At 44.3% G+C, this 21,628-nt stretch overlaps 1 protein-coding gene across 2 annotated transcripts in view; it reads left to right on the top strand.

Moving 5' to 3' along the window:
- Positions 1 to 21,628, top strand: part of TNRC6C (trinucleotide repeat containing adaptor 6C) — a 555,652-nt gene that overhangs the window by 7,986 nt on the left and 526,038 nt on the right. The window contains exon 1 of one of the 2 annotated variants that reach the window (XM_067547643.1): positions 19,209 to 19,317. The exons of the other annotated variant lie outside the window; for it this stretch is intronic. The gene's annotated coding sequence lies outside the window, so the exon portion shown is untranslated. Of the gene's footprint in view, positions 1 to 19,208; positions 19,318 to 21,628 lie in introns of those variants that run through there. 2 annotated transcript variants of the gene reach the window in all.

Raw genomic sequence — 21,628 nt, 5'->3', positions numbered from 1 at the left:
AGTGACTTTCCCTCTTTCTCCTGCCATCCGAAGAAGAAAAGCGAGATTATATATCGTATTCCTAAAGTGAAATTACACACTGGAGACTCTGAGCTCCCCTCGGGAGGTTCAGGGCATTCCTGTATAAATATCTGTCTCTGTATATGTAATTTGCAGATGAAATTAAGTCTGTGAAGAAAGAGAAGTCTGTCTTTTTATGTGTGGGTTGTCCAGCTTTGCCTTGAATATCAAAGTGAAGTGAGTTACAAAGCATTGACTCTTCAGGATTATCTAAGAAACCTTGTAGATCCCAAGTGACAGTGGTTATGGGATCAAAAGATGCAGAAAACCAGAAACAGCTAGTGTGGTTCTTAGATCAGGCCCTAATAGACAAAGTCTTGGGTCAGTTTACAAAGCTCAGAGATTTCCAAGGTAACAAGGAGATAAATTAGAAGCCAGGGGAGGTTGAGGTTTCATGTGGATTTTGGATTAAATATTAACTCGCTGTATTTGGTCATAAGAATAAACATCACCATCAATAATGTATGCATTCATTATTATTGTGAGAGTGGATTGCTAGGGCTAAGGTTGCATAAGCAATTCCATTCTAACCCCCTGTTGTCAGTTGCTTATGACTTACCGAAACTTTCACCTTCCAGGCTATCCCTTTGGAAGGTGATTGATTCATTTAAACCATTTTTATTTGTTAGTTCTGAAAGCTTGGGCCAAAATGGTTGCGTTTGAGTATGAAGAGAATATACTTTTCCTCCATAAAAAAATAAAGGAATCTTGTGAAGTTTTGTGAAAATCCCAAACTTCAAGGAAGCAGGAAACTGAATTTTGGTCTGGAGATAGCACCTATGCCTTGGGTTGTGCCGGTGAAAATTCATTTTGATATTCATTTTGATGACCTCTTTAAAATCACAACTTGTCCACACGCAGTACCTTTTGAGTGGGGTTTTCTTGCTATGTGTGTGAAGTGTACTTGTAAGGATGGCTTTGAAGGCCTGCGTGAATGGCCAACTTAGCTGTATAAATGAAAAGTAGTTCAAGATCATGTGATGAGATTGTATTGTAATTACAGCCAGTTGATAATTGTGGTGGATAAAGTGTTTTACTGAATGTCCTTTTTCTTTGTTCAAATTCAAACACTTTTGTGACAATTGTTTTTATTTTTTTCGTATTTTTTCAGAATGTTTTCATTGACATTTTTCATGTATTGTTTTAGCACTTTTCAGTTTTTCCTTTTATTTTTTCCTCTTTCCTTTTTCATTATTTTTCTCTTATTTGCTCCAGTCATTTTTTTAGATGACTGACATGTGGGAAAGGGACGGGGGGGACGACAAAAAGAAATACATTAAAGATTTTTAAAAATAGGCCTGTGGTAGGAGGGGCTGGTTCTGTCATTAGGTGATAGTAAATATGAAGCAAAATTATTGTGAAAATTGAGTTATGCATGTCTGCAAATCATTTTTCTAAACTCAGACAAAAGAGATGGAATGGAGTTCCCCTAGCAGACAAGAAGCTGTCTGATACTAAACATCTGAAGGGTTGAACTAATATCTCTAATGACCCACTTCCCAAAATGGAGAGGATGCAAAGATTTACAGACACCTCCGATGAGTAGCTAGCTACCTTCAAAAGGAATATTTGGGTAGGCGGGTGAGGGAGGGGATGGACTGCTAAGAACTGGATAAAGGAAGGTAGGAAAACCTTCCAGAGCTAAACAGGGACATTATCTGAATGAGGCGAAAATTACCATTGTGTGGGGAACAGAGAGTTGTTAATTTCTTTAGACAGTCCACCCGATTAAACATGGTTTGTGAAAATGCTGATGCAACCTCACCTGAAATGATAATGGACTTTAGCAACTTGAAGGTGAATTTATTTCGTGCATACTTCCTCATATGATAGCAAACCCCATATCCCCTGAGGAAAGAGGGTGAAGGATACAGGTATCTGCAACCTTAACTCTCACTCAAAGCCTGTCTCAGATGGGCGTAGACAGATGGATCTGTTCCCATTAAGATGTGTTGCAAAGCAATGCAGTCATGTGCACGCAAGTAGAGGAGTTTAAGGATGGTGGAGGAGATGAGATTTGCTTGGGGATTCCTGGGGCAGGGTCCAGTTGCAACCCTGGGTCAGAAAAACCATTTTGAACTGGCGTGAAACTGCTTTATTGGATTTTTTTTGACCAGCTCTAACTGCAGTGCATACATGTGGTGGTGGAGTTAAGGCCACACAGCCAATCTTCACTTGGACACTTCCTGACTTCTAAGTGAGTCTAATCAGGCAATGGTAACATTCCCCTAACGTTGACTTTTTTGATCGAGCAATACACTTTTCACTCTTCTTTCTTTCACTTTGCTAAGGATTTGGGCACTGTTAGGGGGGAAAAAAAGATGATTGCAATGGTGTTTTTCAGTTGTGGCGCAGGTCGATATAGCATATCATAACTGTCCATACCTGAAAGCTAGAAATATTGAGGAGAACATTAGGGAAGCACTGCTGAACTCCACTGAAGCATACCTGGCTGGGGAAGCTTGCAGAGGCACAGAGTAGGAAAAAAATAGATAGGTGACTAAAAAGAAAATAGGGACTATTCTTCCTAAACAGGGACAGTTGGCAGGTTGGTATTGGAGAGGAAGCTCTAGAAGAGTCAGGCACAGCCATAGAAGAGCTGCCAATGTACCTGGCCTATGGAGTGGCACGACTCCATGCTCACTGATCTGGCTAGCTAGCCCCTAGATTGATGGACTGAATGGCCAGACGGGGCTTGTGATCCCTAATCCCAACTGTTCCACAGGCCGCACCTACTTCTTTCACTTTCCCCATTCCCTGATGGACAGCTACAGGTCCCGAGAGGATTTACTGACCATTGCCACTTGACATCACATGACAAGGCCCACTATTCACAGACTCTGGCTACCTGCACAAGCAGAATCTCTAAGCAGGCTTTTAACATCTGACACCCTTTCACAGCCCAGGTAGGCAACTGTTCTTTAATTGCCATCTACTCTGTTTAAAATTCTAAATGTCAGTTCCAAGATTCCATGGGGTTGTTATAAACAGCCAAGAGTTAAAACTGATTTTTCAAATACCTCACCCTCATCCCGTTAGGTTTAAAAGCTGCTGTTCTGAGGCTCTCCTTCTTTTTCATCAGTGCTACCTCTGCTGGTAGTTGGCAATTGGGATCAGCTGCAAGGATCTTACCTAAAAGCAATCCCAAAGGAACCGGTCACAAAGGGCAGTCCATGCTTCCAGTGCAATTGCAGCAGGAAAGTAGGGGTGCTGCTACTATTCTGACACTCTCAGCTAGCAGCAGTGAGGAACAATGCTAAATGTAGGGGATCCAGAGGTAGCTACAGCAAGCCTATCTAGGGACTTGTATGCCTTTGTTTCCATAGTATCGAGTTTGGCAGAGTTGTCATAGAGGAATCTTGGTGCAAAATGTACAAGATGCTAAGGATCCATGATTGACTGACCGCTGCTGATGGCTTGGAAGCACATGTGATGATGGAGGGGAGAAACTATGGTGCTGTTGCTTTGTTCAGCAATTATTTTTGAGGCTGATAGCTGCTGCTGCAGCGGCTTAATACTAAAAGTAATGAAGGTCCACGTGGGGGAAAACTCAAAAGGGACACGGTCCCCAGAGATGTGCACTGAGGGCCTGATCCAAAGCGCATATGGACTGTGGGTATTGAGTTTTGGGGTGTTTTTTGGTTTTTTATTTTTTTATTTTTCAAGTCTGGTGCTACCTTCCTCTTTGCTCACAGTCTGACCTCAGGAACCCACCTGGAAAATAGAAAAACACAAATTAGAACACAACAAAGATCAAATGCAAGAGAATGTAAAATTGTCTCTGAAAAGAGGCAGTTCAGAGCTTGTGTCTACACGATGGGGTAATACGCCTGATGGGGATGTGATTTGTAAAGTTCAGGAATGTGTTGTGCATTAACGGGTCCATGTAGGTGAGCACAGATGGTTCCCTAACGTGATTTAACACAGTGCTGTTTGAAGCATTTAGTATGCACCAGCAGTGTTTACATGGTCCATTTCATGCACAAGACATTACTGCGCATTGCTGCTCCATTTGGACAATCTCTTAAGTGCCCAGTTTTCCAAAAATTGCAGCATTCCAGTGTAGTGCAGGACTCTGATTCAGATGATAAATTGGGTTTACAAGCAGCACGTCACTGATTCACCCAACTTTGGTTACCACGCAGCACAGTCTGTGCTAACCACTGTTTTTTCACTCAGAAGAGGGCATATGCATGATGATGCCTTGTTCTCTAGTTTAAGGTCCATTTGCTTTCTGGAGTCTCTGCTTTGTTCTCTAGATTAAAAACACACTCTGTGTATGTGCGTGCACATGTGCTCACTGGCTTCTTGTATTAAAAACCCCTGTAAAACGTAAAGCTATTACAGTATACGTATGGCATTTCCCTGTCTCTGTTGGTATTAATTCTCCTCCTTTGACAATGTGTCCGGGCTCTAAGAAACTGTGGGTCGCAATTTCTTAAGCCTGCAGCACCTTGTGCCTGCTTCTACAAAGAAGAGTAGCATTAATGTCTGTTTGAAATGCAGAGCTACTCTGCTGGCTCACCTAGCACACAGACGGGTAGGTCATGTTAGCTCCCATAGAAGTGTGTGGGTTTTTTTGTTGTTTTTTTTTTAAAGGGGGGTGGGCGGGAAGATGTAGGGTGGAAGCATTGCCAGTAGCTAGCTTTGGGATGAGCCAACTGAGCAGTTAATTAGGACCATAGTTTACATTAGCCTGTTTTGAGGTGCAGTCCTGCAACAGGCCTTTGTTGATTGAATATAGTCGCTGGGGGAGCCTAATGACACCAAGAACGGTAAGGGATTGCATTATCTAAGAACCTGTCTGCTTTGTTGTTCTGGTCTGGAAACCTCTCTGGATGCCACTAAATCATCCCTGCCAGAGCGTACTGTCATCTCTGACTCAGAGGGACACTTCTGAAGATCACATATTTACCTTCTCAGTGTATCACATTGTACCAAATGGCACGTACAGTTGGTCTCTTCAGTTCAGTATTCATTGCCCCATGTAACTGCAGTAATGTTGGGACAGGAGAAGATGTGAAATCACCACTTAATGGAAAATATTTGTCACTTATTGGTACCCGCAGTATTATCAAAAATAGCTTCAGGGATGAGATGGCCTTGAGTCCCTGTCCTCATTACCTCTACAAGGGTTTTTATCCTTCCCCTGTAAATTATTCAGAGTCAGGACTGTGCTATGCTATCACCAGATTCAGCTCCTGTTTTAAGGAATCAAGTATCTAGAAGTCTAATAAGGATGTTTAATTTAAACTAGTTGGGTGAAGTTATGTTGGGATTGAGTAGGAGATGGGGTTTTGATTCTACAGGAAAACAATTGAGTCCATGTCAGCAGTGACTTGCCCATTAGGCCTTTCACAGATGGTTGTTAGCACCCATTATAGTTGTCCTTCCTGTTAAAATAAAAACACTGGCAAGCCTGAAATAAGCACACTGGAATCTCCAATACTACACTCGCTCACAAAGCCTGAAAGCAAGGTTTCAAACCAAGACAGTGCAAAAAAAGATTCTGGTCACTTACATCTTGGGAGAGGCTTCTTCCTTCAGGTGAGGGCAGGGAGTATTGTCCTAAATTGGCTCACTGGGAAGATGAAAATGCACCTGTCTCCTCAAATCCCTTGTGTGTGACGAGTGATCAAAGCACAATCATTTGAATCCATAGCCCCATGGATTAGTAAGCACTAAGAAAAAAAAAATCCCCTAAAAGACCTCGGGCAGGCTATTTTGAGCCCAGGCGGCATCACATGGGAAATGGTCTTGTCTGATTTGGCTTGTTTAAATCATCTTAACACTTCTTAGTGAAATGGAGAGAAGGGGGGAAAAAACTGAACCCTCTGCATCCTCAAGGCAAGTATATTTGGGCAAAGCAATAAGACAGACTTTAAGAGGTTTGGAGGTTACAGTGGGAAATAGCAGTTATTCCCAATAAGCAGTGCTTAAATGGAGTGCTGCTGACAGTAGCCTCAGGCAGGATCAAAAGTTCCAAGATTTGCAACTAAAAGATTAACCAAAATAGATGTCTTATTACAGGCAAGTTTGTATCTAAATCATTTAAAATGCCTTCAGACTCTGTAATGTTTTTCCTCCTAAGTACTCACAGTATTTCTGCAGATTCCTCTCGGCTTTAGTGAACAAGTAATGAAGGGCCTTGATCTAAGGGAGCCTGAGACCCTTCTGATAACAACAAGAACCCCAGTGTATCTGAGGAGCTGTGACTGAATGGGAGGCTTTGTTTGTTTATTGATCTTTAAGGCCAGAGGAGGGTGGGAGGAATCCTTGGCCAAAACTTTCCCTCCTTCCTGCTGCGGTGTTGTGTGCCGTTTGGCCAGATTATGTACGCTACCCCAGAGGGGATGCATTCCAGTGCTGTTCTACATATACTGAGCCAAATTCTGTCTGTCACAGACAGAGGGGGAATCTGGGTTTGGAATTTTGTACCTTGATTCTGGATATCTTCCAAAACCACCAAAAGCTCACTCCAGAGACCCTGAGGTAACAGAGGAGCATTTGGTGGTCAAGAACGTGCTCTGCAGGCTTCTACTCTGTGTCCTCTATCTCAGCAACAGGGACCACAGAGCCCCACTCATGCAGTTTATTGCTGCAGGGTACTGCCGGGAATCTGTGTACATTACAACTCTGCTTTGGCAGTGGTAATGTGTGCCTACACTGGAATCATTTCCATGTTTTGGACCATGAATTAAAAAGCTCTGTATGATTCTTTGGAGTGGGAGGTGCTCTTATAAAATGCTAATTTTAATTACCATCCTAAGGCAAAGGTGAACGTTGAGGATCTTGGTTTCCTAGGTATTGCCATATTACTGAGAGCAACAAAGTCTTAGGTTTACCGATAGGTTGAGAGCATACCCAGATGGTGTTAAATCTTTTATAGTCCCCCAGGATTTGGAAAGTTAAATCTCTTAATAGGAGGCCAACTTGAGCAGGAAAGAAATTGGAAATACAGTTTTTCCCCCCAAGCCTGTTTCCAAGTTCTAAAGCTAAGTGACATTTCTGGGTCATTCAGAAAACCTGAGATTACATTTTTTTTCATATGTCCGGGATAATCTCCCGCTTAAAAAGAGGCTCCAAATCAGTTCGCAATTGATTTTACTTAAAAATAAAGTCATTAGAATTAAGAGTGCCTGTCAAAAAGCAGATCTCTGCCTTGTTACTGGAGCATGTTACCTGCTGTGTTCTGACCTGTCCAGTGGCCGTTTTAAAAGCATCAGCAGCATCACCACAATAACTCTCAAAATTGTCTTTGTAGCCAAAATAGCCAAGAGTTTCTCTATCACTGAAGCGAAAATGACCAATGAAAACCTTGCGAAAGCGCCATTCAGGTATCCTGTGCCTTGATGGCAAAAGCATAGTTAAATAAGGTCTAAATAGATGAAGGGCAAATTTCCACCTTCTAGAGCAAAACCATGTGACTCATTTACGTGGGTGTGTTTAGAATGAGGCTTCAGAGCAGACTCAGCTGCTGAAGGTGGGGTTCACCTCTGTGTTAATTATGGTGCTAATATTTTCACCCCGCAATGCCAAAGCATGCTAAAAATACTTATTAATGCTTACAGCTTTGGAAGGTGGATATGTGTTTGGCCCCCACCATTTTATAGATGGGGGAAACCAGGACACAGAAAGACGTCCTGTGTGCTCCAGGCCACACCGCAAGTCAGTAGCTATCAGTTTTCCCCATTACTAAAACAGAGAGGTGTCACATAGTGGTGTGTGGGTACCAATATAAGACAATACGGCCTGCCTTGAGCCTTCATTAATGTATGTAACGAGTTGTGGGATCCTAAGATGAGAGGTTCAGACTGTTATTACACTGAGCAATATACATGTCTTCTCTAACAATAATGGTCAGGAGTGTATAATAAGAGATAAGGCTGCAATACCTAGAAAGTGCTCTCTTTATACCAGCTGCTAACACAGAACAATCTGACATAATTGACAAGACGTACATTTCTGAACCTATTGCACTGAAGGTACAGGCTGTGTTATTGATAACAGACGGAAAATTAGCTTTTCTGGGTACTCTCAAATATCCCTTTCCCCATCTACGCTGATCTCATGTATCTGGCAAAGTGATTCAGACTGCAGAGAACAACTGCTACTTTTTCTGTTCATTACAGGATCCGTGTGCATGCATCCTCTACAACCGCAAAGAGTCCCATTCAAGTCAGGCGCTACGCACAACATTTTTTTTTACAATTGAAGTTTTATGGTTGTATGCCAATTATTTACAAAAATGCAAAGGAGGTCATAAATTTGCCTAACATGTCACATGTGGAGCTGCACAAAACTTCTGAGCTATGTCTCTAGGACAAGAGGGCTTTTCAGGCTTCCTTGTCCAACACTCCCACTCAAGACTCCATGTGGATTGATGTGAGAGGGCTCCATGATTCTAAAATTTACCTAGCTCTTTAATCTTCCCCCGTTCCACCGTCCCCCACCCTCTCTTTCCACTTTTTCTCCCATCCAAGCCAAGAGATGGCCCTGTGATTGTAACTTCACTTGTCTCTGTTCTGACTTGTCTTCCCTGTGTTATGTCTTTAATTGAAGAAAAGACCCACCCACACTGCAGGGGTGCAGCTGCCATTTTGCGTTCAGGTGCACCCTGTTACAAAGGAGACACGTGAGCGCGCACATTGTGCTCTTTCCGAGAAACTTTAATTTTCTTCTTTCTTCTTTTGTTCTTCCCATAATAAAAAGTAAAAGGGCATTGCTCTTTATTGTTATTGCTCTGAACCCTCCTTCAATCTGGGGGATTTTCTGAGCCAAATCTAGATTTACATCCCTGTGCTGTTTTCCCTCTAAAACTTTCTGATCACTTCCTTTCTGAATGAGCCCCCTTGTCTGTTATAGTTGGGGAGGGAAGTTAGTCTTTGCCTCATCGCTGTGTTCTAGGTGGCTATCATGGTGGTGCATGCAGTATACATTTGAAAACAATATTTAAACTAGTAAAACGTCCTGAAAGGCCCAACTCATGGGCCAGCTTATGCTATTTGATTATAAACAGAACTCCCTGCTGAGCTCAGGTTCTGCCCAGTATTGCCAATCTTGCAATGTTATTGTGGGTCTCACAATACTTTCTCTGAAAACACCAGCTCCTGGAGTCAGGTGATTATATGAGAATATGATATTTGATTTATTTCTTTTAAAGTAAGTTTCGAGCCCTCCTGGTTGCAGAGAAAAGCTTGAAAATGCAATCCCCAAAACACTCAAAATCCAGGAGTCCAATAAAAAGATCCCAAAGTTATTCTTTTAAAAATCTGGTTATTTTAAAGTCAATCTCATGAATTTTGGAGGCTTGACTCATGGCTTTTGAATCCTTGGAACTGGCAACACTGGCTGCTTTGCTCATTGTGGAAAATGAGACTTAACCTCACTGATACTTAAACCTCGAGAAGCCTGGGAGAAAAGAAATGTTTGGAACCCCCAGAGAGAGATTTCTATTTAAAATAGGGACTAGTGAAAACTGTGATATATCTAACAGCAGTTAGAAAGCCCTAATATAGATTACATGACATGTTGATTGGTGGGTCTGAAGCAAAATTGTGGAGGAAACATCCTGAACTTGGGGAAACTCAGGCCCAGATGTGAGTTTTGCACCTTGGGCCTATTCAGATCAGGGCAGTGGCTGTATTTCTCTCCACCCCACATGCAGAACAGAATCTAGTGTTCATGCCCACTATGTTCCAGGTATCCTATTTCCAATCCCTTTGCAAAGCCAGACACTCCAGTGAACGCACAGGCAACTACAACAGTCTGTGTTCTTCATGATAACACCTTGGGCATTAGAATATGATTTACTGAGAGGGGGAATATTAGCGGGGAGAGCTGAGCTATACGCAATTCTCTTCATAAGGTTTAATGGGATCTTTAACTTTCACTGGTTTCTGGCAGAAGAGACTTCAATTTAACACAATATTTTAAAAGCAGGAAATCTGTAACAGCTGCTATGTTTGTAGTCAGGCCAGAAACTGAAATGGGACCTGCGCTGTGGTGATGGTTTGTCTAGAAAGACACATTGGCAGGCAAGTGACTGATACTTTGGATTGGATTGATCTGGAGGGGAGATATTTGTGCCCTCAAATCATTAGCCAGGATAAGTTGATGGGACAAAACTCTTAAACAAGAAGATGCAAAAAGATGCTTTAAGAGTGAGAGTAAAACTCAGGGAAAGCATGTGTATGAATCTGCAAAGCTTTGACAGGGACATGGAGGAGATGAATGGAGAAGGAAAGATGAGATCTTTACAACAGTTACAAATTCAATATGACCTTGTGACTGGATGTATAAACCCCACACAGTACATAGAGATGAAAGGGTTAAGATCCTTCCTTGGAGTAAGAGATGAAAACTCCCTTTCCCCATAGTATTACCTCAGCTGTGAGGATAGGATGCCAGTTGCCCCAGGTGAAACTACTTGAGGAAGATTGGCAAGGAGCGGATCTGCTGGGATGGGTAATTAAGTTACCCTGCACACAAACAATGGGACAATGGGAGGGAAGGCAATGGGTCCCAGGGGTGATGGTGGGGCACAGAGGAGGCAGTGGGGACCAGGTTGATGGGAGGGAGCAGGGGCACCCTCACAAAGAAGAGTGAGGGACATTTTTTTTTTGCAGGAAATTTTTAAGAAGAAAACATTTATATGTGAAAAATGTCGAGGTTTCTTCTTTTAACAAATAACATGAATCCAAAAAATTGGCGGGGGAGGAGGGTTGTTAAATCATCAGATTCTGAGTTGTTGGTGTTTTTGTTTGGGTGTCTTTGTGTGTGTTAGCTTGTTTCAACAACAGTAACAAAAAGCAATGGAAAACTCTGACCAAAATGAAAACTTTCACAATTTTGTTTTTTGTTAAAAAAACATTTTTTTTTTTTTATTTGGGGAAAAAACATTTTAGTGGTTTTTGTTTTGTTTTTTGTTTTAAAAGGTGACCAGTTCTAATGTAAGGCTATGACTAAAGATTCCAACTACACCATAACTTTTAACTGTGCTGAGCCAGTGTTTGGGGCCTCTAAGATGCAGTGTTGCTGGTTATCAGCTGAGTCCCTTTATCAGTTCTCCTCTAGAACCAACCCTCTTCCTCTCCTCATGACGCTGTCCCCTAGCACTACCTCTTGTGTATGGGCAGAGTCGTCAGAGAAGCTCTCGAGTTTCACCAGCAGTGGGCAGGTGTATAGTTCTCTGACAGACCCACCCACAGCAATTCCGGGCCCCAGGGCAGAGCAGTCCATGGCCCCCCTAAAAAGGGATGGCTCAGGTCTGAGTGAGCTTCCGCCGGAAGTTTTTACTTATTTATTATGTGCCATGCAGGGTCACGGGTGGCGGAGGCGGCGGTATCTGCTCCTCAGCTTCCCGGGTCCTTTGGGATCCCCCGGGAGGTTACTGATGAACCCAGGAAGCTGAGGAGCAGATACCACCGCCTCAGCCGCCCGGGAGCCTGCATGACGCGTAATAAATTAGCTCGGCCCAGGGAAGGGGTGGAGAGAGTGAGTGGCCGGGGCCTCAGGGGAAGGGGCTCTGCGTGGAGGAGAGGAGGATACATATCTATCCTCCCCTCCGCCTGGGCCCTTTTAAATCGCTGGCCCCTAGGCAAATGCCCCGTTGCCTCCCCTGCCCCCTGGTCGGCAGGCCCCTTCTCTGATGCTATGGACAGTTCCAGGATTTCTAGCTAATGGCTGATCCTGTCATTCAAGTCCTTTTAAGCAGGGCTCCTGTACAAAATCACTGCGGCTGCTGGCGGAATGGTCCGGAATGTCCCAACTGCCTGGTTGCAGCCCCAGTGGAATCTGACCTGGCCACCCCGCCATACCGATGCTGGGGCACCTGGGCCAGAGGGTGTGGTGACCTGGTGCATGGGGAGTCTCTTCCTGTTCAGCGTAGCGCAGGGGAGTCCCCCCGAGAACTGGCTCCTGGCAGCACCAGCTCATGCACTGTGTGGGTAAGGGAGAGGGGAGACGCCCTGGCTGATGGAGACCCGGGCCCTGAGATGGGAGAGTGGGAAACAAGCAGGGACCAGAATGGGGGACGGTGCGGCAGGGCCTGGAATGACCTGAACTGGCACCACAGCAGCCGAGCTCCGCGTGTTCTGGGGTTGAGGGGCGGCTTGGCCCTGGTCGGAGCCAGTCTCGCCATGACACAAGAGGGTCCAGTCTTGCAAGGGTTTCAGCCCTGTCCAGGGAAAACCCCCTCAGACCGGTTGCCTTCCCAAGGAAGAGCAGCTAAGTGGAGCTGCTGCAGGAAGCAGGCAGAGCTCTCCCCTCAGGATCTGAGAAGGGGTGGTGGTGGTGGAGCGGGAACTGCTTGTGCCATTTACATCGGGGTGGCAGAACGGGGAGAGGATGGAAATATTGTGGGGGCTCTGTTCCCCTGTAAACTCATGCACGCCCGAGGGGGTGAGGGCACAGAAGTGGAGGTAAGAGCCGGAGGGGCTGGAGTGGCCTCCTTCCAAAATGGAGCAGGCTTAGTGTTTTCTGCCACCAAATCCCCTACCCTTACCCATCAGTAACAGCTACGCCACAGTGGCTGGGAGGAGGCCTAGGAGGCGGATGGACAGAAGGGTCAGGAACCCCCAGGAGAGGGACGTTCTCGTGGGCTTTGATAGAGATCCCTGAGGCGGATAGAGCTGTTGGGGGGCAGGGTTTGGCAGTGACGGGTTCTGAGGTACCTCAGGACACTTGGTGTTAGGCTGAAGAGACAGCAGTAGCAAAGTCTGGGGGAAGGAGGGAGAGTTAAAGGACAAGCAGAGAGAAGGGGAAGAGATCACAGCGCCAAGGGAGACAAAAAGGTTTGGGGTGTACATTGAGCGCTACCTTCCTAATTCAGAGCCCGTGGGCAGGGCTTCCAAGAGAGAGTGGATTGAGGGAGGTTGTGGCCCGGGGAGGACAATGGGCATCTGTGGGAGCCACTGTATGTTTTGGACTCTTGTTTACCCGGAAAGTGTGGAGTTTTCCTCATTTAGTCAGAGGGTTACATTGAAGCTGCCCCTGCTCCCTGTGGAGAAACAGGCTGTCCCGACAATAGAAATACCTGGGTTATTGATACTATAGAAACAATTTCACAGAATCCCACAAATTGGAGATAGAAAAGGCTTATTAGCGCCATCCACTGACTAATATGGAATTTTTTCTTTTCCTGTAATAGCACAGCATGCTGTCTAGTGCTGTGTCCAGTCCAATTTTAAGATTCAAGCAAGGGGGCTTACAAACTTTTTTATACTTCAGCCTGAATTTCCCTCCACTTTATTTTTTCACTTTACTTTTCATTACACTACTTTATTACTCCCCAGCCCCCCTCCCTCCCTTTCCTCTAACTGCTTCTTTGCTTTCTTGGTGTTTATATACTGTGATCATATTCCCTTTAACTGCTGTCATTTAGCCAAGCTGTGCATATTTAATAAAAATCTTTGCGCATAGAGACTTTAATCCAAGAGTCTCCAAGTGCTTTATGCCTCATAATACAGCTGTGAGGTAGGAGCTGAGTTATCCTCATTCTGCTGCCCAGGATACTGAGGGGCAAGAGAGAAAGTGATTTGTCCAAAGGCATATAATGAATCTGTGATAGAAACAGGAATAGATCCGAAGTGACCTGGCTCCTTCTCTACTCTAACCCCTAGACAACACTCCTTTAGTTTTCATCTTTCTTTATAAATCCTAGCACCACAGGAATTTCCATGCAGGATTAGACCAGTTGTCCATCAAGTCAAGTATTTTCTTTCTGACAGTTTTCAATAGAAGATGCTTCAGAAGAAGATGCAAAAAACAAATTACCTGCCCACAGGGGGAAGCTTCTTCCTAACCCCAGACAGTTACTGGTTTAAAATAGGATTGTTCGTATCTATCCCTCCCATTAGATAAGTTTTAAAAATAATTGAACTGTGGATATCCTTCTTATACATAAATCTAGTTGGTTTTTATAATCCTCCTAATTTCTTGGCCTCAATAATATCTTGTGGCAGCGAGTAGTTTTAATTTGCTGGCTTTCAGTTTTATTGACTGCCCCGTTGTTCTTATATTACGAGAGAGGGTGAATAGAGAAGTAGAGCTGGTACTCCTCTCCTACTCATAATTCTCTGTACCTCTATCATATCGCCTTTAATTTTTTGATTCCTCTCTAAACTAAAATAACTCCCATATTTCAATCTTCTATTCTCCGTAGGCTTTTCTTATACTGTGTTCATCACTGTAATGTCTGAGCATCTTCCTCCCGGAGAGGCAGTAGCTATGTCAGTGGGAGGAACCCTCCCATCAACCAGGAGTTCAGTCAGTATAACTGTGTCGCTCAGGGATGTGGATTTTCCCTCTAGCGACATTGTTATACCGCCATAAGTTCATAGTGTAGACCAGGGCTTTGAGAAGGCAGGCTGAGGAAGTGTGCCTTGAACTTGGAGTGCAAGGTGAAGTTTCTCTTTTCTGGAAGCCTCCCCATGTTTCTAATAACTTTCTTTGCTCATCTCTGGGTCTCTTCTCTTTCTGAACTCTCTCGTTAGAGACATTAACCACAGCTTTCACTCCTTGGAGTGGAAGACTTTTGAAAATAAGAGCTTTTTCATGGAGTGTTTAGAAGACAAGCCTTTGTTGTTTGCAAAGCAATTTGGCAGTCTTGTTTGTTCTGGATTTAAGTGTCCTGGTATATAATCCAAAGTTAATAGATATTAATGAACAGGAGGATTGGTATAGTAATGAGAACCGTCACTCACACCGGATGGCATTTTATTTTTAATGTGAGTACATTTAATAAAAAAAAACTTAAAACGTGTTGAAGAAATAGACATTAAATGATGTTGTTTATATAACACCTGATGAGTGAGTTTCAGAGAGGAAACTAAGTGTGAAAACCAGCACATCATGAGCACTAGCGACAGACAAAGCCACACCTGCTAGCCTCCAGTGTAACCGCAGTGCTTTGCTAGAGAGGGAAAATGAGGGTGGAATTTCAGTGCAGCAGAGGAGAAAGAGGTTTGAAGACATTTTTTAAAAATTATGCCCTCAAGGAGAAGGATAGCGCTCTGGGAAGTGGAGGTTAAAGAGGAGAAGCAAAATATTTAGGAACAGCAGTGGAGGAATAAACAGTATTGAAAAGATGCTGAGAAGATGGTACTAGTAAGGTGTGACGAAGCCAGAGACCTCTTTAGGCAAATAGTGTTGAAAATAAAGCCAGGGACGTGCTGCCAATATTTAAAAAGGGATTCCCGCAAAATGTGCTGTCCCCCGTCATCCTCCACCCTCCACCGTGCCTCTGAGGGTTTGGCTACCTGGAGGCTTAGCGCATAGTAAACCATGTTGTGAATCTACAGCACACTAGCTGTGTGGGCCATGCAACTGCAGGCTAAAAGCTCCCTAGTCAGAATGCTCTGACACACTGCTCAAAGCGCTTTAAGGGTATTTTTAGTGCAGGGGGTAACAGGGTCCACACAGCCCGTTAATGCGTGGCAAGCTAGTGCGCTGTAGATTTGCACCTTGGCTTGCCCCACACACTAAGCCTCTGTGTACACAAGTCCTGATAAATGTTTATGAGGGTGCTGCAGAAGCCATACATTTCAACCTGCCAAGGCCCCAATGTAGGACACACTGTGACAGAAACCCAAAATGAGGAGACACAAGTTATTCACTCAGAAAGCCTAAAAAAAGTGAGGGATTCCCTCCTTTGGCATAAATGACTCTCTAGCTGCACTTCCCCGGTTCTTGTTTCTGATGTAAATAATCCTCCTCAGGAAAAGTGAAGGGTTGCCAAATTTATGGTGGACCTTGCTAACTTTGGGACTTAAATGAGTGAGGCCTCTCCAAACTGGGGATACTCATAAGATTTGTGTGGAGGGAAATGATATGGGAAGGATTATTTTCTAGTTTAAAATGCCAGCCCTTCTTCATAACCAAGGGGATCAGAGCACTTGAAGTACAAGGGCCACTGCCTGGAATTGTACCTGAAAAACCTGTGGAGTCTTTTTTGTATAGCACATTGTTTGCAGGTGGTATTATTTGGTGGGGGGGGACCATGAACTTTCAGAGTTGAGCTGACTCTGTCAGGAGTAATCCAGATGTGCAGTGCTCCACTGGAGTTAGGGAAATCACCTTAGCTCTCCTTTCAACTAACTCTCAGTGAGTGGACGCTATTGGACTTCTCCAGCATGCCACAAAGTAGAAGGCTGTGACAAGAGCTGTTGTCAGCCATGGCTCCACTTTCTAAGATAATTACACGTCCCCCTAGGGTGAGAAACTCAACATGGGAGAACAAGAGATTGGGATAGACAGAGTGAGGAGAAGACTGGTGAAATGTGCCAGCTGCGGGGCAAAATATGGTGGGTGGGCTGTATGTTCTGGAGCAGACAACAGGGGCAGCTCAGATCAACAGCCCCACATAGAAGTTTGGTAGTGTGGGGTGAATACACCAAACTTTCACCACTAGAGATCAAGTTCAAACTTCCTTGAGGTCTGAAGTGAAAACAAATGGAGAGGATGGGGTTAGGGCTGACCTAGCAGGGGATGCAGGCGGCTCAGTGTCGACATGTATTGGCAGAGCTCAGAAAGGAGAACAGGTACAGCGTTGATGTAGCAGGCCAAGGATGGAGTTCACTCTCAATATCCAGAGGGTTGTGCTACTGTAATTCCTTTGGGGGTATCATTTCAGGACTGCGTATGCCCTGGTAGGATTGTGTGAGTCAGGGAACTTTTATAGCACCTGCCCATCTCATGCCTTATGCTGGTCGGAGCAGTTCAGCCCCAGTAATGTGTCCACTCACACATTAGCAACTTTTTTTTTCCCTCTCCAAGACCCAGCCACCCATTATGATAGGTCAGCCCTTCTATTCTTCCGATCAGTGATATGTGAGCAGGAAGGTGGAAAATATACTTTTAATGCTATACACTGAGCTTTGATTCTTCTTCTTCTTTAGTAATGGTTTAATATTTTGACTAATAACACATGTAAACAATCTGCCTGGGCAATGCAAACAACTCTCCCCAGCTGGCTTCTTTGAGCTCATCCCATTAACTTCCTGAGAGGAAAACCTTTTGAGCAGCCATTTCGGAATGTGTGAAATTGATTTCATATCCATCCTTCTCAGTGAAAGAAAATGGCGGCACAGAGCTCCTCTTCTCCCCCCTCCTTCTCTCTTTAGTTTTTGAGATATCCTATTCCCACAGCTCATCTCAAGACAGATGGCTTTAAGACTCCCCGATGCTGTGCCTGGTACCTGCAGGTTAGCCACACTGACTTCACATGCCGTTTCCACACTGTATATTCTGGTGAGAAAACAATAGGAAACAAATTTATAACTGCCCCTCCTCAAGTCATTTGCATAGTGCAAATTCCCCCACTACCTCTCATCCTCACCCCCCATGAGGGTCTTCATGTAATTAATTAATACAGGATTCATCAGCGCTTAATTCACATTCCTGTAATACACCAGGATGGCAGGGGAAGGCGGAGGGTGGGGGAGGAGGGAACCTACAGAGGAGGACAGCAATACGCTCCAGCTTTGCCGTTCTATCGGTGGAACTTAATTAGTCCCCATGATAATATCTGATCGTTTCCTGCAGCCTTTGGATCACATGGTTCAAAAAAATTTTTAGTGCACCCTAGTGTATAGCCCGTTCCAAACAAACACAACAGCAGCTTTCCCTTAAGAGTCAGTGCACTGGTTTTGTTTTTTGGGGAGTGGGGGGAAATGTATGGAGGGGAAAGGCAATCTGTTGTAACAAAGCCCTCTCTCTCTCTTTCCAACTTTAAACCCACAAACCTGCATTGTTGAGCCTGGTGAGGAAAAGAAGCAAAACAGCCTGATGCTGTCTCCTTTGATACAGTCTGTCTCTAGGTTTTGACACTGGAAATGGGCAAGGTGTCTGTGTGCCAGAGCTAAAACTGTGTCAGGCTATAAAGAATCCAATATATTCATTTTAGCTCATAGCTGTTACTACTGGTATTGCAGGCCTGCTATTCCTTTTTCTTTTTTAAACATGACCTGCTTTCACATGCAGTACCTCCTATGTTTCAAATTCTCACTTGCATCCTTTACCTTTGCCCTGAAGGGGACCACAGCTGGAAATCCAGTGAGAGTACGGGGACGGCGGGAAGGCACTTTTATTTTTTGACTGGCAAAATAGCAAACTGGAAAAAAAAAAAAACAAAAAAAAAAAACCCCAAAACCAGAAAATGTAACTGATCTGGCATTTTTAGGAGACGAACATAACTCCATAAGAACTTTCTGCAAAGGCATCCAATCTGAGAGGTTATTTCCTGCTGGTTAACTAGCATTGGTTTACAGAGTGCATTGGAATTTAAGCATGTGGTTTTTCTATTTTTTTTAAGCTTTAAAAGAAAAAACCCCAAACCCCAATTTGCGCTGACAGTCCATTCCTTGGCAGCGTACAGACAAGTTGGAGGGAGAGATTTGCAAGTATGGACGTGAATGCCAGTCACTAATGCAAAAGGCTATGACTGTTGTTTGCATGCTGGTCCTTCAAGACAGAATCACAACTCTCCTCCCCTGAAAACAAAACAACCCCCCTTTGCTTTAAACAGTTTGTCTGGTCGGTGACTGCCAAATTCAGATTGTCTGGACACCGCAATTAAAATAAAATAAATAAATGGGATGGTAGATGGGAGAGAGAGGGTGAGGGGAAATGGAGTGGGGGAAGAAAAACAAAAGCGGAAAATATACTGCCTGGCATGCCGAGATGTTCAGCGGTGGATCAGGCGCCTTGCCAAGTGTGCACACAATAAGCAGTTGTAGTATGCATAGTGCCCTTGTCTTCGCTAATGGCAGCTGCAAAATAAAAAGTCTTGAGCATTGATCACTGATTACGATGGAGGGCAACGCATTGGGGAGTGAGATTAAAACGGGCGGGGTGTGCGGATGCGGAAATATATACAGTCAGGTTCGCGTGTCTCCCTCTCTCTGCCCCACTGTTTCCCTTAGATCCAAAATGGCTGGCGATGTTCCCTGACACGCACACCCACCTCCATTCCCCACCCCCCCATTTTCTTCTCGCTCTCTCTCTCTCTCTCTTCCTCCCCCCTCTCCCTTTTCAAGGATCTTGGTGTTAACGCTGTAGGTCTTTAGCTTGAATGCAAAGGCTGTTTTCTGTCAGTTCGGCACACCAGCCTGTGAGATGCCATATCGCTCACATTCTTCCCAACGCTAGACAGAACTGAGGAATCTGAAAGGCATTATTGGTGCTCCGGCAGCCTGACGCGCCCTGTGCACTTGACTCGCTCGATTTACATATGCAATGCAGCCATACTTAATGAGTGTGAGTAATTATGCCAATCAAAGGGTTGGTTTGTGTGGGGTGGGGTTGGTTTTTTTTTTTTTTTTTTGTCCCCCCTTCCTTCCCTCTTTATCCCCGGCCTGCGGCACTGAAACTTAGCTACCTCTTTGGTGGTGGATTTAGGAGGGAAGGGGGAGGGAAAAAGGGGGTCAGTTGGCACAGCAACTGTTGTTAAGGGAGAATAGGAGGCTTTCTTAGATACAGTAGCAGCTGCCAGCCAGAATAGCAAATACGAGAGACTTGGCACCACTCCAGCTTCCTTGAGGGTTTCAGAGGGATGGTATGTTTGAGGGTAAGACTAGCTAATTAATCTTCCGGCAGGGAACAATGTAATATCAGACAATTACAGAGACAGAATGAAATTACAATAGTGGGAAGGCTGGCATACGAATTTCTCAAAGGGTCCATTCCTCAGCCCACTGCCGTATACTTTATATGTAGGGAAAGCGCTGACTGCACTTGTGTTTTTGTTTGAATTGAATTATATCCATTTTAAGGGAGAGGTTGGGGGGAAGGGTGGGAAACTGGACTTGATTGCATAATAGGTTTTCAGGGGAGAACGGGAGAGTTTTTCTAACTGAAATGGGTTCCCACTCTACACACCACACTCAGGAGGCAAAAAATTTGTCAGTGACCCCAGAGGTTTGTGGGTTTTGGTTTTGTTCCCCCCACCTGCATCCTTCCAGTTGGCATCATCACAGGATGTGGTGCGAAATGGAGATGCCGTTTTGGGGGGAAAGTCTGGCTGGCTGGGCCACAGCAGTAAATTTTCCCTCAAAGTCCCTCTAGTTGCTGGGAGTTATTGGGGAAACCCACCTATTAGCCCAGCGGCAGTAATTGCCAATAATTAGCTGTAATAAGTGTTACCTTCAGTTGGGCTGCCTGATGAATATGGTAGCACAAGCCACATGTCAGAGGCTCCCCGTCTGTTTATTTGCAGTGAGGAAAGTATTCAGAAAGTCTCATTTATCCTGGAGCTTAGGAAAACATCAGCAGGAGTTCATGCTCTCTCCAGTATTTGCATGAAAAACCACTCCCTCTCCTGCCTCTCTTTTTCAGCGCTTTATGGCTAAGCTATTGAATCTCCCTCTTGTCACTGCTACCCCAGGATGAAACTTAATGCAAAGGGGTCTCTGTATAGGAATGATTAAAAATTAAATAAAAACAAAATCGGTCAGATTCTGTAAATAAAGTACATGTTTCCAAGGCTCAGGCTGAGCTTTGTCAAGTGATCGCTTCATAATGGGGCTGTTCAGATGGGAACCATTTGGCTGTCACCCAGGGTGATGCTTTAGAAAATTGCTTTTTGACAACTCATCCAATAAAACAGAGAAGAGACAAGGCTTTTGGATCTACTCCTTCTTGGTCACTCTTTCTCCTATTTGAGGGATCTTTTTGTTTGGTGCCGATGTATGAACATAAGAATGGACATACAGGGTCAGACCAATGGTCCATCTAGCCCCGTATCCTGTCTTCTGTCTGTGGCCAATGCCAGGTACTTCAGAGGAAATGAACAGAAAAGGAAATAGTCAAGTGATCCATCCCCTGTCGTCCACTCTAGCTTCTGGTGAACAGAGGCTAGGGACACTGAGAGCATTGTGTTGCAAAAGGTCAAATGTCACAGACATGGCTTTTTAAAAACTATTACGAATGTCTGCTCACCTGAGATAGGAAAGTGGCTCTTGGGAAGCTTTTCCTGGCTGACTGGGTATATATACAGTAGGATCTGTGACTGCCAATTCTCAATTAAGTTATTGGGTTTCAGGTATTGTAAAATAAGGGGAAATTTTAAAAATAAAAATTGCATGATTATTTTTTAAGGTAAACTAATAATGAAAAATGTCAGACTGACAACCCTAGAGCCCAGTTTCCAAGCTGCAGGATACTTGTCTCACCTATTGGTGGCAGGGGAATAGGGTCTCTAGAAATAGTTCTCTGCACGGTATCAGTCTGTTGATAAAGTAACCCGTAGCAAGGCACCACTCCCTGCCACCCGGCTCTAGAGGGAATACCTCGAGAGTGAAAAGAAAGCTCAGTATCCACACGTGGCACATTCATTCCTTTTGTCACCTGAAGACCACCACCAAGGACGCTGTAGATGGTTTTTGTAATATGGACGTTTGTCCACCTGCAGCTAAGCTTCAAAGTTATTTCATGCAGGCTACTGGACGGTGGAAACAATTGCCTCAGTGGTTTCATCAGGACTTTCTGAACAGTAACTTCACCCAAAGCCTTGTAGGTCAGCTTCTTGTAAGACTGAGTAACTTTTTGTACAACTTTAGCAAAGAAAAGG

This window comes from Emydura macquarii, unplaced genomic scaffold (assembly GCF_026122565.2).
Source record: "Emydura macquarii macquarii isolate MOO-44397 ecotype Brisbane River unplaced genomic scaffold, CSIRO-AGI_Emac_v2 contig_1230, whole genome shotgun sequence".
Lineage (NCBI taxonomy): Eukaryota > Metazoa > Chordata > Testudines > Chelidae > Emydura > Emydura macquarii.
The sequence above is the reverse complement of the archived record's forward strand: the minus strand, read 5'-3'. Positions and strand labels throughout refer to the sequence as shown.